The sequence below is a fragment of the Miniopterus schreibersii genome (genome assembly GCF_964146895.1).
Source record: "Miniopterus schreibersii genome assembly, chromosome: 11".
Lineage (NCBI taxonomy): Eukaryota > Metazoa > Chordata > Mammalia > Chiroptera > Miniopteridae > Miniopterus > Miniopterus schreibersii.
In genome coordinates, this window is record NC_138111.1 from 12,794,592 (window position 1) to 12,816,016 (window position 21,425).

Here is a 21,425-nt window from a genome sequence, read left to right on the forward strand (position 1 = left end):
CCTCCAAATATAAAATTTGATATCATTTTTTGCAAAGTTGGCAAACATCCTGTCAATGGGAGATTTTAGTGCCTTTATCGAAAACTGACAGATTATACAGACAAAAAAAGAAAACAGAATTAACAACTTTGACATATGTGCGGGTACTTATCCATATACAGGGTGGGGCGAAAGTAGGTTTATAGTTGTGAGTAGACGAAACACAGACTTTATTCTTGTTTTATTATTAATTATTGTATTATTTTCCATACAAACAATTGTAAACCTACTTTTGCCCTACCCTGTATATATGTACACTATAAACAAAAACTAGTAATATAACTTTTCTAAATTATACAAAGTACACTTACATATAACATTATCTGTCTATCTATCTATCTACAAATCATCTACATATCCATATGCATTTATGGCTACGTACTCATAGAAAAATTATCAAATAGTCAAAAGAAGTGATATTGCCTATACCATAATTTTCAGCAATGCAAATAGCTTAGACATTAGCAGTAATATTGTAGAAGTGTACTATAACTTTACATTTGTAACTAAGGCATGGTAAGAGAAACATTTATTTTGAGCAGTGGCTCTCTTATTGACTTATGAATACTGGAATCATACAAGGGGCTGGTCATAATCAATACTGATGCCTGGACCTCACCCCCAGCAATTCTGATGAAATTGGTCTCTGGGATGTGCCACCTGGGATCTTAACATATAGTCAAAGCTTAGTACCAGAGTTAGGATCTGGTGATATTTTTACCCTTCATGAGTTAACCTTTAAAGATGGTATCACAAAGATAAATGCTTTTGCTTCTCTCCAAGATGCAATCTTCATCAAAAGCCAAGTGGCTGGTGATGTAATCATCACAGCAGCTGTCAAAGGGCTTCAGTCACTGTGACCAAATCCCTCCATCTGTCCTCGATTTCCGTGGTTTACAATGAGGCGCCCATCTTAATTGACCCTTACGCAGAAGGCATCTGACTGTGAGCTGCCGTGGTCTCCATAGGCAAAGGGGTCTGAGTCAATCATTTTTCTCCATCTTCTCATGGGAGAGGAAGTAGCAGACACATGGAGGCACCTCTCCTTGGTCTAATCAGCATGCCAAATGTGACAGGGATGAAGAGGAGTGAATTGCAATGAAATCCAAATGGTCTGGTGCTGGCCAAAAGCAAAGACGGATGGCTGAGATTTTCAGTAATAGAATTCTGTATGGTTTGATAAATACCAAGTAATAAATTATAATGCATGAATGTGTGGGTTTTGAAATTAGACATATTGGGAACAAGTCCCAGCTCAGTTAATTATGAGCTATGTGACCTTAGGAACATTACTTATTTGTAAAATTTGTGACATTTAAATGAGATGATGTAGGTGAAGTGCATAGCTCCATGTCTGACACATAGTGTGTGGTACACAGTATCCATTATTGTTACTGTTATTATTAATTTTCCAAAGATACATACCACAAGGGTCATGCTGGCTGTCAGTTTTTGAAAGTGAATGCATCTTTCTTCCATTAGAGGGTGACAGGATGAGAATCTATGAGATATATCTTAGAAAGTGAGAAACATAAAATATGAATTCAGAGAGTTAGAAAGACATTGGGCATTGAAATGCCTCAGTAACACCATTCCCAGGTTTCTATGTGCAGAGATCTCCCTTATTAAAGGGTCACTCCAATGGGCAAAGCTTCAGCGTGGTGATTGGTAGATAACAGTTGATTCATGTCATTACCTCAACCAAGGGAACAAAAAAGCATTGAGATGTAGAGTGGCCCCGGGCATTGAAGGAGAAAGCCATTCATCTTATGGTCTCCTGGAATTCACATCTCCCTTCCCCAACAAGATATGGACATGCACCTGCACATTCTGCCACTTCCTCTTCCAACACTGCAACCTAGATACTGAGATGTCCTGATTTACATGTTTTGATGTAGGCCTAACAGGTTACTCTCTTTTCTAACAATCCATCCACTTCTAAGACTCCATTCAAAGTCTGCCTTCCTACTTTGCCATGTTCAATGCTTTCTTTTTCTTTATTCACAAGATACACAAAACATACTGTTTTCCTCTGCTCTGCATGAAGGCTTGTATCTCACGGCCTAACACCCCTTCATTATGCAACAACACACTGTGTACGCTGTGCTGTGTGTGCTGGATGTGGAAAGCAAGATAAGAGTTCCTGATCTCAAGAACACAGTCTAATGGGAAAACGGTAGAAACAGGTTATGACGGGAATGCAGAGAACAGGAACCCAACCCAGATTTGAGGCAAGGAAGGCTTCCTGGGTAAGGTTAGCTTGGAGCGGAAGAGGAGGAAGAGTTAGGAAGGTAAAGAGGAGGTGGAAGAGAATCTGTGCAGAGGGGCTGTCTTCAGCAGTCCAGAGAGGAGTCAGTGAAGTAGATTTCCCACAGGGGACATTCTATAAAGGACATCTGATGTAAAGGTAAGGCGCTTAGGCCTTGTCCTGGAGGTAGTGAAACACTCTAAGAGCTGTGCTGTCCTGTAACATAGCCACTAGAGCCATGTGCCTATGGAGCATGTGAACTGTGGCGAATCTGTAAAATATGCACCGACTGAAAAGACTTTGTACTAGCAAAGAATATAAAATACCTCATTAGTAATTATTTTTTGAATTCATATTAAAATATTTTTGATATGTTGAGTTAAATAAAGCTATTAAAATTAATATTGCTTGTTTATTCTGACTTTAAAATGTGGCTATTAGAAAAATGGAAATGTGGCTTGCATTTATGCCTTGCGTTGTATTTCTACCAAACAATGCTTCATTAGAGGCTTTTAAAAGACAGACTACGTGATGATGTTTAGCAACATTTTTCAGGGGTGGGTATTTCATGAATATGATGAATATTCTGCTTAATGGAGAGAAACACTGAACACTAAAAGCGCTTCTATTAAAGTTACAACAAAGAACCCGCCATGAACAAAAACAGCAAAGGCAACAAAACCCACACCACTAATTCATATTTTTATTTTTATTTTTTATTTCAGAAGGTAGATGCTAGAAGTGCTAGAATCAAAGACATAAATATTGGGAATGAATATGAAAAATCATCACTACTGCAGGCATTATGATCCTATACTTGGAAAACCTATAAGGATAAAATAAAAACTATTACAAATAGAGGATTCAATAAAGTAGATGGGAACAATATTAATATACTGAAATAAATAATATTCATAAGTACAAAAACACACAGAAAAAATAACGAAAGAAAAGATTCAATTTGAAAGAGCAACAACTAAGAAATGTTCAAGCCCTGCCTGGTAGCTCAGCTTGTTAGAGCATCATCCCCATAGGCCAAAGTTGTGGGTTCAATCCCGTCAGGGCACATACAGGAAACAACCAATGAATGCATAAATTTGGAACAACAAATTGATGTGGTTTCCGCCCCCCTCTCTCCCTTCCTCTCTGTAAAACCAATAAATTAAAAAAAGAGAAATGCCTGTGATTTATATGAAGAAAAACTGTAAAAAATTCTTGAGAGCTTGACAGTGGAAAGACAGACCATGTTCTTGGATAGGAAAACTCAATACATTTTTAATTAAACTTTTAAGTTTTTATTTATTATTATTTTTTTTAATCTTCTCCCAAGGATATATTTTTATTGATTTTTAGCAAGAGAAAGGGAGAGAGAGGGAGAAGGGGAGAGAGACAGAGAGAGGGAGAAAGAGAAATATCAATTGGTTGCTTCCCATGTGTCCCAGCCAGGGATCAAACCTGCTACCTAGGTATGAGTCCTGGCTGGGAATCGAACCCACAACCTTTTGGTGCATGGGACAATGCTCCAACCGAGCCACCTGGCCAGGGCAAATTTTTGTTTTGAAGTAATTTTAGATTCACATATAGCTGCCAGAAATAATACAGGAAGATCCCATGTATACTTTACCCAATTTCCTTGAATAATAACATATTGCAAAACTATATTACGGCATCGCAAACAGGATGCCTTTGCATCTGTGTCAATAATCAGCTGGCCATATGCATGTGGATTTATTTTTCAGTTCTTTATTCTGTTTCATAGATCAAAGTGTCTATCTCTCTACCAACATTACACATTTGTTATTACTGTGGATATATGATAAATGTTGAAGTAAGGTTGACGATTCTTCTCACATTAATCTATTTTATCAAAATTATTTTTAACTGTAGTGGTTCCTTTGTCCTTTTATATAAATTTTAGAATAATACTGTCTATATCTACAGAAAAACCTTGCTGAGATTTTGATAGAAATTCTGCTAAACCTGTGTACCAATCTGGAGAAAACTGACATTTTTTACTATGATGAGTCTCTCAATTCATGGTCAGAGTGACTGGGCTGAATCTTCCTTGATAACTTTCATCAGTGTTTTTTTAGTTTACAATATACAACATACAAGTCCTGTACATGTTTTGTTACATTTAAACCTAAGTATTTTTTAGTGATTCTGAATGGTACTGCATTTGTAACTTTGATGGTAATGTGTTTATTGCTCATGTAAGAACACACGACTGAATTTTTTATGTTTACCTCTTATCCCGTGAACTTGCTGGACATTCATTTGTTAGTTGTAGAATTTCACTGCTGTTGTAGATGCCTTGGGTTTTCTACACAGGCAGTCACATCACCTGCAAATAGGAACAGTTTTATTTCTTCCTTCCAACATATTTGACTTTTATTTCATTTTTTTGCCTAGAACTTCCAGTACTGTGTTGAATGTGTTGAGAATAAGCATCCTCATCTTATAGGCAGAAAACATTGTCTTTCAACGGTAAGTACAATGTTAGCTCTAGTTTTATGTTTTTGCAGATGCTTTGTATTAAATTGAGGAATTTCTCTCCTATTCCTATTTTTCTCATATTTGTTGTTGTTGTTGTTTTAAATATATCTTTATTGATTTCAGAGAGGGGAAAGGAGAGGGAGAGAGAGAGATAGAAACATCAATGATGAGAGAGTCACTGATTGGCTGCAGCCCCCAACCCAGGCATGTGCCCTGACCAGGAATTGAACCCCGATCGCCTGGATCTTAGTTCGATGCTCAACCACTGAGCCACGCCCAGCCGGGCTCATAGGTTTTAATATAATAAATGGGCATTACATTTTGTCAAATGCCTTTTAGTATCAATTACTATGATCATGTGATTTTGCTACATTAGACTGTAAATATGGCGAACTACTTTGATTTTGAATATCGAACCAGCCTTGCGTCTCGGGGATGAACCCCACTTGGTTTTGGTGTATAATCCTTTTTTACGCGTTGCTTAATCCTATGTGCTAACATTTTGTTAAAACTTTTCACATTTGTATTCATGAGGGGAATCTGCCTGGAGCTTCCTTTTTAAATATATGTACTGTCTGGGTCAGGAACTGGAGTAATGTTAGCTTCATAAAATGAATTGGAAAGTGGCCCCTCTGTTCTTTTCTCTGGGAGACACTGGGTAGAATTAACACTCATTCTTCTTTGAGTCTTTGGAAGAATTCTCTGCTGAAAGCATCTCAGTCTGAAGATTCATTTTGGGGGAGTTTTTAATTATGAATTCAACTTATTTAATTTTAAGACTATTCAAAGGATCTCTTTCATATTGGGCGAAACGCTGCAGTTTGTGCTGTTTAGAGAACTGGCCCACTTCACCCACCGCTGCCAGGTTTGTTCGTGTAGAGTGGTTCAGAGTGTTCTTACTGTTCTCCTGATGTCTTCGGGGATCTGCAGTGACACCCCCTGTTCATTCACGAAACTGGTAACTATGCTTTTGCTTTCTTTGTCAGTCTTGGTAGAGGTGTGTCAATTTTATTTGTCTTTATTAAGAATCAACTTTCTGCCTCATTGATTTTTTAAAATTATTTTTTCTTTTCAATTTCATTATTATTGTTCTTATCCTTGCTATTTCTTGTCTTCTGCTTGCTCTAGGCTTATTCTGTTTTTTCTATGTTCTTGAGGTGGAAGTTTAGATTATTTATTTGATCTTTCCCGCTTTTTTAAATATAAGCACTTACAGGTGTGAATTTGATGCACAAATACTGACAGGCTGTATTTTTGTTTTTATTCAGTTCAATATATATTTTTACTTCCACTGAGGCTTCCATTTGGCCCATGAATTACTTAGAAGTCTGTTATTTATTTTTCATGTGTTCAAAAATAGTCTTATATATTTTTTATATTGATTTTTAGTTTGAGTCTATTGTAGACAGAGAACACATTTTGTGTGGTTTCAATTCTTTTAAATTGTTGATACTTGTTTTCTGTCCAAGAATATGGTCTACCATGGTATATGTATCATGTGTGCGAGACAAAACAGGTATATTGTGATGTTGGGTGTAACATTGTATAAATTTCAATTACATTCTATTGTTTGATGGTATTGTTGAATTATCCTATATCCTTGCTGATTTTTTTATATGGTTGTTCTGTCAATTGCTAAGAAATGGGCGTTCTGTCTCCAATTGTAATTGTAGATTTGTGTATTTCTCCTGTCAGTTCTTTCAGGTTTTTTTGCTTCATATATTTAGCAAATCTGTTGTTTGATGCACATACATCTGAACACATACGACATAGTGTTCGTATGTCTTTGGGCAGACTGATCCTTTTATCTTTATAAATCTCTGCCTTTGATCGCTTGCTTTGCTCTGAATTCCATTTACCTGACAGTTATGCAGCCATTCTGCATTCTCTTGATTAACAGTTACATGATATATATTTTTTCATTTTACTTTTAACCTAATTAAGTAATGTTTGAAGTTTCTTGTAGACAGGACATAGATGATACCCATTTTTTAAATTTACTCTGCCAATCTCTGTTTTTTAATGGGTGTATTTAGGCCATTTAAATTTATTACAACGAGTGATATATTAGGGACGAGGGGTAAGATAATCACTATAGTGACAGAAATGGAAAAGTAAGAAGTTCATCAATATTGTGAGCTGGTCAAGTATACAGGCACTTGTGTTAGGCAAACCAAGGAGCATATACAAACTTGACTACTTCTTAACTAGATGATCTTGGTAGTTCCTTAGCTTTTCTGCCTTTAGTTTCCACATGCGTAAAATGGCAATAATACAACCAGCCCCATGCAGTGAGGAGTGACTAAATAAGTTGGCTTATGCACATTATATACACAGTGTGTGACACATAGAAGGCACTCAATAAAAAAGTTATTATTAGTATTTTTCCTTCTTCTATCTATAACAATATATATGCTCAAATCAAATCTGTTTTTATAACAGGATCATATTATAAAACTATAAAAACTGTTCTACTAATTTTGGCCTTAATTGAAAATATTAGGAGCACATTTCCACAACATTGCCTCAGTTTTCAAAATGGCTAAGTACTTACCGTTCCTGTGTGCAAGTATGGTGATCATGTCATCACTCCCCCAGACAGAGACGGCGAGGTTGTTTCTAACCCTCTAGTCCTACAAATAAGGCTGAGTGGACACCTTACACCTATATTCTTTGCACTTACTCTGTAGAATGTTTTCCTAGATTAGATTATCGTTATTTCTATTTAAGTAGTCAGAAAGTTGGGTTAATAAATGAATTTCCTCCTAGAAGTCAGTAAAGCTTCTCAGAACTCTTTGTCTTTCATTTCAAGAGTGGTCCATCTTCTGCAGGAATACAGGATGGAAATCAACCGAGTGACCCCAGTGGAGAGTGTCCTGGTCCCTGCAGTTTCTCTAGTCACCCTCTTCAGCCTGATGGCTACTGAAGGAGGTAGATGCCTGCTAGCTGGGTAATTTCTACAGAGCTATAGTGGTAGATAGTTTTTAAGTGAGCAGAACAGGAACAGCACATTCTGGTAATGAGGTGGGAAGTTGAGCAATGAGTAGAGTTCAGAGTATGAAAACATCAGGACAAAGGAAACTGCTTGCTAGCAGAATGACTGGGAGAGTGATTAAGGAGCCATGTTGGGAATGGAATGATCCCAGGCACAGCAGAAAGAGCATGGGACCACAGAGCTTGGACGGGCTTTCGTAGGTCAGCTGGTCTTTCCCTCCTTCTCGGTACCACTGCCTGTCAGAACAGGACAGGCCTGTCAATCTGTGCCAATCAAGAGGAGTCTGTACCACCCATATATACAGCCTCAGGGGTTCACGAAGTCTAAGGGCTTATTGTTTGGTACAATTTTAAACATACAAAGCAAGTCAAACAAAGCACAGCAGAATAATATAGAAAACAAGCTACTCAGCTGCTCAGAATTAACAAATATTTCAATTTTGTTACTTTGCCTTACACTTAAGAAATAAAATATTACAGGTAAAACAAGAGTCTACCTCTCACAGCTCCCTCTCCTTTCAGTCCATCAAAATGTTATAAGTGAGTGCATGTGTGTGCACAGTCAGCAAAAATGGCTGCCATGCATTTCTTCCTTTCTTGCATGCTCATGTCATTTTTTATTTTTTTTTATTTTTTAAATATATCTTTATTGATTTCAGAGAGAAGAAAGGAGAGGGAGAGAGAGAGATAGAAGCATCAACGATGAGAGAGTCATTGATCAAGCCCACAACCTGGGCATGTGCCCTGACCAGGAATCAAACCCCGATTGCCTGGATCCTAGGTCGAAGCTCAACCGCTGAGCCACGCCCGGCCGGGCCATGTCATCATTTTTTAAAATCTTCACCTGAGGATATATTTATTTCAGAGAGAGAAACATTGATGTGAATGAGAAACATTGATGAGTTGTCTCCCATATGCACCCTAACCGAGGATCGAACCTGTGACCCTAAGGTGCAGAGGATGATTCTCCAAGCAACTGAGACACACTGCCCAGGGCTCATGTCACATTCTTATGAGTACGTGGAGTCTATTGAACCTGGGTTTGTGACCACTATTGACCAACCAAATGCAGCAGAAGTGACATTTTGGAGCTTCTGACCCCAGGCCTTAAGACATCTGAAAGCTTCTGGTCCCACTCTCTGTAAAGCCACCTGCCATGTAAGAAGGGACTACACTGAGATCACTATTTAGAGAGGAAGCCCAGGCTGGCCATGTGAATAGCCATGTGAAGAACATCGAGATTCCAGGTATGTGATGGAAGTCTTCTTGGAACTTCTAGCCCTGAGCTGAGTAAGAGACCCCCATCCAATGCCACAGGGAAGAAAAGACCCACCTGGCTGAGCCAGATCGACCAAGAGAATTATGAGGATAAATAGTTATGATTTTAAACCACCAAGTTTTGGGGTGGTTTGTTATGTGGCAATAGCTAAATGAAATATGCTTATATATTTATACCAATAAAATATTAACAGTGTGCACAGCAACAACTGCTTCCACTAGTGGTGAAATAAACTTTCATCAGATTGGCCCTTCCATGGCTAACAGTGAACAATGGAATATATACATATATACTAACTATTTCAAGGCAATGGAGAGTGACCCAAAGTAGGCGTATCCTGGAGGGAGAGCTGACACTGGAAGAAAAATGAGCTTCTTCTGTTCTTAGCTTATCTTAGCATAAGGGCAGTCCCTAGCCTGCACCGTGCAGGGAAGTTTAAGCTTTGACAGAATGTTCACAGCTTTTCTGGCTTCAGAAACAGAGGCTAAAATTTGGAGCAATCACATTTGCTAAAATGTGAGGGACACATCTTGGAAAGGACAGAGACAGAGGTGTAGAGCCCATATTCCATATATAAACTCTTCCCAGATCTCTGACAACTGACCTGCTCGTGCATCGGGGAGAGTTTAAATAAGTTGGCTACGCCTAAAAGAGCTGAACTGAGACTGGAGCTGCTAGGAGACAGAGTTCACATACTGTAGCCAACTATATTATCTTCTGTTTTCTAAAGCAAACAAACAAAACCCCTCACTCTTTGACGAATACAGTAGAATCTGCCATCTCCATAACATTACATTTTCAAAGTCCAGGGAATCATCACAGATGACTTGACAGAGAAGGGACAGAAGCATGAGGCATCCTCAAGGGAGTAATGACTATGGCAACAGAAAAAGCTAACACTTAATGAATTCTCTCCCTGTTTATGGCCACATTCTGCGTATTTTTACATGTATTATGGGATGTGGATACAATAACTTGATCAGCAGTGGAGCGTCAAGAAAGCAGAAACCTGCCCAGCCGGCATGGCTCAGTGGTTGAGCATCGACCTAGGATCCAGGAGGTCACGGTTCAATTCCCCATCAGGGCACATGCCCGGGTTGCGGGCTCGATCCCTAGCAGGGGGCATGCAGGAGGCAGCCGGATCAGTGACTCTCATCATTGAAGTTTCTATCTCTCTCTCTCTCTCCCTTCCTCTGTTGGAAATCAATAAAATATTTTTAAAAAGTCATATTATATATATTAAAAAAAAGAAAGCAGAAACCAGTTTAGATATTTTAGGCAAAGGAAGAATAAAAATAAACATATTATATAATTGAGCTACTCAATAATTAGAAGAACTGGAAACCACCATCCTTCACCCACCCTACAAAAAAGGGCAGTATTTATCCAGACATAAAGAACTGTGGGAAGCGCTGCTGTCCTCACACACCTGGGCCTGCTAAGCCACCACCTGCACTGAAGGAAAACCTCCTTGCCTGCTGATACCAGCATCACCGTCACTGTAGGAGTCCATTTAGTCTGCCGCCACTACTGAGGCTGCTGTTAAAGGGAATGTATCTTTCCTTTCTTCTTCCTGATAATCTTGCAAAAGTGCTTTCCATTGGCAGAACCTACATTGGAACTCTACTTGTAAGGAGGTACGGGAAATGCAGTTTCTAATCGTCAAGTCCTTATAGTACAGCAGAGAAGTTAGAAGGTCAGGGACAGTGTACATATGAACAGACACTACTCACACAATTGCTGCTATTACTTTACATTTGAGGAAACAGAAACGCAGAGTTTTAAGGAGCTTGCCTAAGATCTCACATCTTAAAGTGGTGATTAGCTTTTGAACTTGGAAAGCTTAACTGCAGAGGTTTTGTTCTTAATCTGATTTTAATTTTTTTATGATTATAATGAAAAGTCAGAGAGAATATATCTGTCTTGGATCTGCATGCAGATTATCATTTAGATAACGAGTTAAAAACAATTAATGTTAGCATTCCTTAGGTTTTCTAAATTAAGATGTTGTAATGGAGACTAACATCTAATTTCAAAGCCCATATTTGTATTTGCTTTTCATAATTATGTCAATGCCAGATTACAATGCCAAGTGAAAGCATTTAACTTTTGCTGTGTTGGTAAGCAAGTCTGACAGCATGCAGCTCACATGTCCTGATGTCAAAATGACAATATTTCTTCCGCATCTGCCATTGTGTTCATTAATACTTTCACATTTGTGATGACAACATTACTATATCTCAGCAGCGGGTCGCAATCAAAAGATATTTTCCTGGACTCAGAAATTAATGTATTGACTTAACTGATAAATTAGGAGTTTAATTGGACATCATGAGAAATGATTCAGTGAAGGGGAGTGTCACACTATCTTAAACATTGCAAGCTAATGAGAAAACTGTACTGCCAAAGACTTTATAATAGACGACGCATTGGAGAGCCAAATGGCCTCGTGACAATCTATAGGGACAAACAGTCCTTGGCAGTTGGAACCAGGAAGAGTTGTGAAAGAATCAAGTCAGCCAAAGGCACACAATGGTATTCCTAAAACAAAATAAAACAACAAAATATGTGCCTTTGCACTTGCTGCCATACTGCAGTTTTTTAAAAATATGTTTTTTATTGATTTTTTAGAGATAGGAAGGAAGAGGGAGAGACAGAAACATCCCGCTGCCTCCTGCATGCCCCTAGTGGGGATTGAACCTGCAACCTGGGCATGTGCCCTGACCAGGAATGGAATGAGCGCCCTCTTGGTGCATGGGATGACACTAAACCAACTGAGCCACACCAGCCGGGCTCCATACTTCAGTTTTGAGCAAAACTGTGACACAGATCTCTTCTTTTACATATGATTTACTATAAGCTTGGCGACAAAAATACTATGAAGAATTCATGTATATATAAGTAAATAAATGTACATAAATATATATACACACATTTAGTAACCTATTGTAAGGTATTTTTACTGAAGTTGGCTCTGCTACAGCAACTGATAGATTTCAAAATTTTAGTTTTTAATCCAATAAATATGTATTTCTCACTAACATAACAATCCAAGGTATGTGTTCTGCTTGATAGGTGACTCATCTTTGTGGGAGAATTCGGCCCCCTTCTGTCTTGGAACTCTGCCCTTCCCTGAGCCAGGTCAACATCATCATCTATATTCAGCAAAAAAGCTTTTTTCCTCTAAGGCAGAACTTAGTTCTGTCTTTAATTTATTTGCTGCTAGAAGTTATTGTGCATTTCTAGGTATCCTAGACAAAAGGGGAACAGTGTGCATTGGTTCAGACTGCCATTACAGCAGAACTAGAAACCATGGACCAGCACAAACCTTACTTAGCACACAGCAGATGCTATCTAAGGATGGAGCTGTGCTGGAGGGCAAACTGGGGTCAGCAAACAGAAAAAAGCAGGGGAGAGAATGATGACCATGTAGTGAGCACACACTATCACCAGGCTCTGTGCTGGATACTTGACATACATCACATACCTAATTCTTGTAATAGCCTAGAAGGTAAGTATTATTTTGGTGCTAGCTTTATATTTGAGGAAACTGCCCCAAATCACATAGCTCTTAGGCGGTAGAGATGAATTACAGGTCCTGTTTCCATGATGCTAATGTCTGTATTTCTATGTCATCAGACCACCTTTCACCAGTGATGAGTAAAAAAAAGACCTACACTAAGGCAGATGGAGGGAGCAATGCACCTATGACGTGTTTTAGACAAGGGATTGGTGAGACAGAGGCAAGTCTGGTAGTTAAAAAAACTGGAAAAGGCAAGGTAAAGAAGCTAGAAAAGGCTGAGAAAAGAAGACTTAAACATATATTCAGAATAAAACCCCGGTCCTAGGTTGTAGCCTTGCTTTGCCACCACTCCCTTCGTTACCTTAGACAAGACTCTCTCCTGTCTGAGACTCAATTTCCCCATCCAGGAAATGAGGGAAACAGAGGGAGAGATTTCGCAGACAGCATGGTCCCATCCTTCTCAGACCAGGCCGCCAACTTCCCCACACAGGGCACAGTGGTCCAAAATGCTCAGCAGGACCTCCTCAAGCCTGTGTCAGCAGGAGAAGCAAGGTGGAGAAACACAGATTGTGTTTCAAATCCAAAGACAATCTGTCTGGTTAACATTAAAGCTCTGGCAGCCATGGAAAGACCTTTAGGAAGAGGCGATTTGACACAATTGCTAATAATCCTCACATTTAGGAAAGCGGCTCTCAAACATAACCTTCTCCCGGTGGCAGCTTGAGTCCTGTCCAAAGCAGAGGCACAGGCTTCAGGCACCTCTGCAGTCTGACTCTGGGCTCCACTCAGCCCACTGACCCAGATGGCCATCACGTGCCAGCTGTCTCAGCAAGACCCGCCTTCCGGAACGTGCCACAGTTCACACCTCTCAGTCCTTGCCCACTTGAACCTACAGCCCACATGCCTTCTGCGCTCTTCCTATTACATTTCCAGGGATACTTATTTCAACAAATAAGTATTTTTTTCCAGGTATGTTGAGACTTGGTTTGAAACTCATTTTGATCAATTATTAACTTGGGCAGGCTTTATATGTTTTTATTTTCAAGGAATATCTCTAACACAGACAAAAAGATTCAAATAGTACAAAGGGTAGATGGCGAAATCTCAATCTCCCTTTCTCGCTAACTTTCGGGCTTCTCCTTGGATGCAATCTTAGTAGCCTTACATTCTCTTCTCAAAGACTCCTGTATAGGAATATCAATAAGCAAGCTTTTCCCCCACACAAATGGCAACATAGTAGGCACACTATTTTATACCCGGATAAACAATGTATCATCCTGTTCCCTACCTATCAGTACCATAGAGTTTCCCATAGTCTTTATAACCATGGGAAATAAATGGACCTCTCTGAGCACCAGCACTTTTGTGGTGAAGTGGCATAATACAATGACTGAAGCCTAACTTTGGAGTGCCTATTCTGGGTACATCCCAACTGGGTCCATGCATAGCTCTAAGGACACTTTATTGTAATAGTCCATTAGTACTTTGTGCAATAATGGCACGAGACAGAGTTTATTCTTATATTATTTATATATTAATTATTGTTATTATTAACCTACTTTTGCCTACTCATGACCTGTCTGTCTCTGTCTCTACCTCTGTCCCCATTTTTTATTTTTATTTTTTTTCCTCTGGAGAACCCTAATACAGTTACATGAGATCACAGAATCAGAATAGTACCTGACAGGTGGAAGGTATATGAGACTCCTCTTCCTTCCCAGTGAAATTCCATGGTGGGCACAGGCTAAACCACACAACAGAGCGCTGAACTTCATTCCGCCTTATTTACCAATCCATGTGTCTGTGTTTGTCTTTGTGTGTGCCTGCATGTGTGTCTATGTACGTGTGTGAGTGTGTATGTCCCATCCCAGCCATGATCTCCTAATACCCTGGAGGCACTGAGAGGCACAGAATGAGCTCTAGGAAACATGATAAAGTCAGTATAGCTACCCTCCCCTCACCCACCATCTCCCTAAGGAATCTGCTGAATGGGACAAGCAGCAGACTTGGAGAAGAGCTTTGGTTGAGGGTCCCAGTTGTGCCAATTACATGGAGCAATCCTTTGACTTCTCTCAGGCTTTGCCACTCATCTGCATAACAGGAGAAAGCAACTGTTCCTGCATTGGATTATTGTGAAGCCTAAATTAGATCATGCCTAAGAGAGCACTTCAGAGGTAAAGCAGCTTTAACCACATTACTGAGGTGATCCTGCCTTTTACCTTGATATGGTCAACCCTCCATTTTGACACTCTTGCCTGGCTGCCTTCCCTACTTCTAACATAAACCCAAGGACGGGGGACCAGGTAGCAGAAGGTTCCGGGCAGACAGTAAACCAGTAAACATAGAGATTCACGCAGAATTGCCATGTGTTTTTTGTGATCTGCCGATCCCTAACACCACCAATTCCTCAGTTAGGGATATGGCGAGCAGGAGACCCCCTGGGGTAGACAGACAGGGGCAAGGGCCAGATAATCTCAGGATCCCATGACTGAAGATCATGGTGAAACCCTAGTCCTTGAGAGAGTCCGAAATACTGAGAGAGAGGCCAGTGTATGCTGTGGGTGGGGTCTTTTGGGAAAATCACATATGGAAAAGTGAGGAGGGATCAATAAGGAAGCCTCTAAACCTTCCCAGGTCCTGGCCTTCCTGAAGGGTTGGGCACCACATTGCTTCCTGGTAATCACCAGGTGCACTCAGATGCTCAGCAGGCTGAGAGGTCAGGCAAGGGAGCCTCGCCTGCCCCTCCTCTCTCGTCCTGCTGGCTGCCTCACCTTGGGCACCCTTTCCATGTTTCCTTCAGGTTCTTGCTGGCCCTGGTGGGGAAGCAGACAAAACAAGGTGTGCTGTTGATTCTTGTCTCTTTTCCCCATGGGATCACTGACATGCAACTAGGGAAACGGGGGTGAACAGAAATGGAGGGGGGTCCTTAGATGCTGAGAGAGGAGGGGGTGACCTCTGAAGCCATCATTCCTGGGTGACACCGGAGCAATCCAAGCCTACAATTTTCTCCATGAATGTTCAGCCTCTTCACGTAAGTTCCCTAATGACAGTGTGGGCGATGGGTGAAGACAGGGCAGTTGAAGCTTAAAATATATGCCAAGGAGATATTAAAAGTCACAGTCATTACCTGGGAGTGGGGAGGACAGGCAGGAGAGCAGTGGCGGGGGTGGGATGGAAGTTCTGCTACTTGTCTGTTAAGATGCTGGGGTCATCTTTCTGTTCTTCCTTCTATTGTTCCGCACACCACTGTTGCAGGTTCTTCACGATGTGTCTGCACTTCCTCTCTATTTCAAAGTGACCGTGCCTGCCTAACTCTTAATCACTTTTCTCCGTGACAATTACAGTAAGAGGCTCCCTGCTTCCAAGCTCTGTCAGTTTCTGTCCACCCTGTAGATGTCACCAGATTGAAACTCCTAAAATATCACTTTGTAGGTGTCATTCATCTGCTTAAAAGCTTCAATGACTCCCCGATGTGTCTCTATAAAGCAAAGACTAATTTTTGGCCTTACTCTGAAAATCAGTGCTGCCGAAACCTTCAACAGGCTGTGTCCACTGCGAGGGATGCACCCAGATCCAATGCACATTTCTGTGCCCAATACCGATACGTAAGCTCCCAGAGGGAAAGGATTTCTTTTTGATTGCTGGCACATACTGAGCACTCCGATAATTGTTGGATGAATGCATTAATTCACTCGTGAATAATGTAGGGCTTAGTGTAGTGTCCATAGGTCTTTGTTGAAGGAGAGGGTGAAGGGGGAGAGACAGGCAGGAAAGAAAGATGGTAAGTCATAGGTGGATGGCAGCTAGAGTTGTGGGCCTTGAATCAGAACTGGGCAGCAGAATCTTGACCAAAGGACTTAAAGGTATGAATGAAGCACAGGCTTAAGAACACATGAAATTCAGAACAGATACTGGGAGTGGAAGAAGGCCAGAGAGGGAGACTGAGCAAGCTGAGGGACCAACCAGCTTGGCACCAAAGATGGAACTGGTCCTGGGACACTGGCACCATTGGGGAAGACAGGTGGTTACAAAAGCAAAGTCATAAATGGGGCACTTGGGAACTGAGTAATAGGACCAGGAGTAGTGAGCCATCTGGGCGAGGGGCCAGGAACTCCGAGCTTGTACACTAACCAGGATGTGTTGAGTAAGTTATAGCCATTATGAAAAACTTACTATATCTGGGTAGCACTTAAATTTTGGATATCTTCAATGTCTTTGAGACCTGGATGACAGCTGAGAGTTGGTTGTCAGAAAAATAAATAAAACCATATGATACTACACATAGTTACAGGCATAGAAAGATTTCCCTGAGGTCAATCTGTAGGTTAAGAACACCTGCTGTATGTAGTCTGAATACCTCCCACTTAGAATTTTTCATTTACTAACTTGAAGGTTTTTATCATACATGAATACATGGAATCCTTGTGACTCTGACATTTGCAATAATTATCTCCATGTTGAGGAAACTGAACTTCAGTGAGAAAATATGCCTTGTCCAGGTGAAAAGTTGAGAAGTGAGTGGCAGTGTACTCAGGGTAGAAGTCAGGTAGTTTAGTTTCTCAAACACACACACACACACACACACACACACACACACACACACACAGAGAGAGAGAGAGAGAGAGAGAGAGAGAGAGAGAGAGAGAGAGAGAGAGAGAGGGAAGGAGGGAGGGAGGGAGGGAGTTTTCTATCATATATCCACCAAAACAAGCTGTGCTAACATTTCCATGGGAACCAGAAAGCCTTTTTAGAGATACTGATTGAGTACCTGTGATGTGTCAGGCACTGTGCTGGGCACTTGGGATTTGCCAGGGAACAAAAACAGACTAGCATTTCTGCTTTTGCGGAGCTCCAGACCCAGATGGAGGTTGGTGCCTCCCAGCCTAAAAGCCTGAATTGCAACCTGTTGCTTCAGGTGTTTGATGCTTAACGAAAACCATAATCCAGTAGTATGCAGCGTCCTAAGGACCAGCTACTGTCAAAGGCAAAATTTATGTCAACTAACCCCAAACATTCCTGATCCTGTCACTAGCTAATTGTGGCGACTCCACTAATTTTCGTTTCTTTTTTGTCTGTTCCTCCATTTAAAAACTGTCAACTTAAAGCTCTCTAATGTTTATCATCTCACCGAAAGAAATAAGGCGCAGGTAAAACATTTAACTCATGGTGATTCAGGAGAGAACAAACAAAACCAGAAGGAGAACTGCGAGGCCGGTGCCCCAGCACCAGCTCCGTCTTTGGTGGCATTCCTGTCTTTTCCCCGGGCCTTAGCTTCCTCACCCGTAAAGCAAGTCTGAATGTTTCAGTCATCCATCATCCTAAAATGCTATGCGTGTCTGAGAGCTTAGAGAAAACCTTTATAACTGCAAGGTGGTGAGACATGGCTGGTGAGAGAAAACTTGCCCCCATACTTAGTAGCCACCCTACTTGGCCCTGGGAACAGAACAGCTCTTAGCTGAGTGGGATGCGGGAAGCAGAAAGGGCGAGAGACTGGAGGAAACCTTAGTTTCTCATTAGAGAAGGAGCAGGACAGGTCAGGGGTTGGAGTGGTGAGTGCAGAATGCTGGGCTGCGTTTCCTTCTGAAAAGGTCAGTGGCCTGCCAAGCCAGAGCTGCGACACGGTGGACTTTAAAAACGCAGACAGCAGAAGAGGCTGCCACTGAGTTCAAAAATGTGGGGCAAACTCAGATTCCTGGCCCATCAAAGCAGAAAGTGACCTGATCACGTTGATGCGATTCTCTTTTTCTGTTTTATAGGTGGGAACACTGGGGAACAGAGGGTGTGGCAGGGAGAGGTGACACGCCTAGGGCCACAGAGCTTGTGGGCAGCAGAGTTGTGAAGAGAGCCCGGGAGCTTTCCGTTGTTGCTTAAATGGAACTGAATCTCCCCCTTTGTTCTGCTTATTGCCGCCTTTCATAAAATCAGTATTTTCCCTCTATCTTCTATGTGCTTGGCATCTCTGAATAAACAATCAGTGATTATAACAGGTGTCCCTTCTTGACCGCATGGAGCCTCTCCCAGCCACACCCTCTGGACCCCACCTATAAAACAGAAAAAGGTGTGACTCATTAAATCTCTAGGTCTGTTTTTAGGAGTTACTTTGCAAAACCATTAAGTATTGATAATGAGAGTTGATAAAATTATATCTTTGGTTTGAATTCTCAATTTAAACACACTCGTCTGCATTCTTTTTGTTCCTTGCTCTCCCCTGGTCCAAGTTCTGTCTCCAGTGAATATATTAAAGGCCTCTTTCCCTGCTCGTACCTAAAACATCTCACTGGATTCTCGTGACAGTTATTGCTCCCCAACCCAAACAATGCCCTCCCCTCCTGGGTTGACTTATGCACTATGTTCTTCCCTTGACAACCCCACCCTGATCTACTGAAACATCCCTACTGGTTAAAGCAATCCAGGCAGGTCAACATGCCTCTGCACCTTGAGAGCAAAGTAACCCTGGGGAAATTATTTAACCTCTCTGTGCCCAGTTTAATCTTCTAGAAAACAGAGATAATTCTTAACTCTTAGGTTATCGTAGGGCCAAATTAAAACAATACCTACTGCTTCTATAACACCTATTCTGTGCCAAAGCAAGCACTTTACACATCTTATTTCGTTCGCTTATCATACTTGCTCTTATTTTGACCTCCATTTAACAGGTAGGAAACAGGAGCAGAGAAATCCCAGAATTGCCCAAGTGGAAGAGCATTTGAATAACCCAGTCTGTCCATCTTGAACAGCCACGCTCTTTTCTCACACACCATACGGGTTTACAATAAACGATACTGGTTTTCAATCTGGGAGATTTTGGCCCCCAGAGGACATTTGGCCATGTCTGGAGACAATTTTGGTTTTACAAATGGGGAGATGCACTACTGGCATCTAGTGGGTACAGACCAGAGATGCTGCTAAGCATCCTATAATGCATAAGACAAGGAGTTATCTGGCCCCAAATATCATCTCACAGTGCCAAGATGGAGAAACCCAGCCGTGCTGTATTCCACTATATGAATTTACCATAACTCATTCTGCTAATGAGTGAACGGACATAATATGGTGTCTCTGCAAAGGGTCAAGTGCATAGGAGACATTCAACAAATGCCAACTACCAACATTATTATTGCTGCTTCTAGATCTACCTCACACTTCGCCTCTCCTCTTCTGAGGTTATCCCTGATACCTGCTAGATAGAAGCATTTCCCTCCTCTCAGTAACCCTTTGCTTTCTTTAGTATATGATACACACTATTTGTTATAGTTATTTATATGTCCTTTACCCTCTTGAGGAGTTGCCAGTTTCCCAAGGAAAGGAGTTGTATTTATTTTTTGAATCTCTCCATGTATTTAGTACAGTGCTGGGCCCACAGAATTTGAGAAATTGAACAACTTTCTGAGGAAAGGTAGGCAAGCAGGGACTCTTGCCCCTATTTTGAAGCTGAGGAAACAGGCTCAGAGGGCCTGAAGTTACTGAAGGCTGCATGGCTTGTAAGTGGCAGAGCTGGTACTAGATCTCACCTCTCCCTTGTTTAGCTGGTATTTATGTAATCAATTACAGACCACCAGAACAGTAGCCCATTCTTTAGAGAGAGGTTACTAAGAGAACCTTTGCATTCAACCTGCAAACTGATAAGAGGATGGGTTCAAATGTTCATCTGATCTGGAGACGTCTATTGTGAGATCCACAAAACACAGCTGGAGAGAGATCACCATGAAGGTCAACCCACTGAAGAAAATCATGGCAGGAGTCCAGGCACCTGGATATGTGGCTGGAATTTCAATTAGCTGGTTGTGCAGTATTGGAAAAGCTATGGTACCTCTTTGCTCCTTACTTTTCTCATCTGTTAAATAGAGACCTAAGGCCCATCCTAACAACCCCACGAGACTACTGAGAGGAACTGTATGTCAATTACAGTCCATCCTCACTACTGGCAGTACTTATGTTCTACGATATCACTGCTAACATTGAATTGGTGAATGCTGGACCATCTCTCCTAAGGGAGACACAGGGTTGGGTTGCTGTGAGCCTCTGATCACAACGTTTTCATTGGGCAATCAATATATCAACTTGTCCTGTGTGTTTCTTTTAAAGGCATCTTATTTAATATATAGTGTCTATCCATTAATATTGAACTTATGGCCAATAGCACTATAATTCATGCCTGAAGGAAGCTTACCTAACTCACATTCTCTGTAAGACACATTAGAGCCCTCCTGAGCTTAGAAATACTAGATGGCATTTTGGCACTGCACTTGGGCGCCATTTAACCTGTGAAATTACCAACAAAAGCACAGACATGTAACAAGCATGGCTCCAAATATACCGCAAAAAGGCGGACACTTGTTTAGAGTATGAGAGCAGAAGGAAGAAGGCAGAGCATCGCCTTGTTTGATCTTAGCTGGGAACATGTGCATCTGGATGGAAATTTTCACCTTTATGCACAGGTTCATGAAAATGGAGTATCAACTATCTGTTTTAAGAATTGGGTGTTAATAAGGAAATAATGGCAGGTAACTCACAAGGGAAGATTAAAAAATGGCCAAGGACTACATGAAAAGATGTTCAACAACACTGCTCACCAAAGAAATTAAAAATTAAAAGCAAAATGCAATACTGCTAGACAGTCACCCAAATGGCTAAAATGTAAAAGACTGATGATATAAAGGTAGAAAGGCTAGGGAGCAACTGGAACTCTAGGTGCTGCTGATGGGCGTGTATAATTGGTACAAACACTTTGGAAACCTGTTTAGTAGAAAATACAGGAAGTTGAACATATGCCAATACTATAACCCACATTTACTCCTAGGTGTATACGCTAGGTGTATACACACATCCACCAAGTTACGTGTATA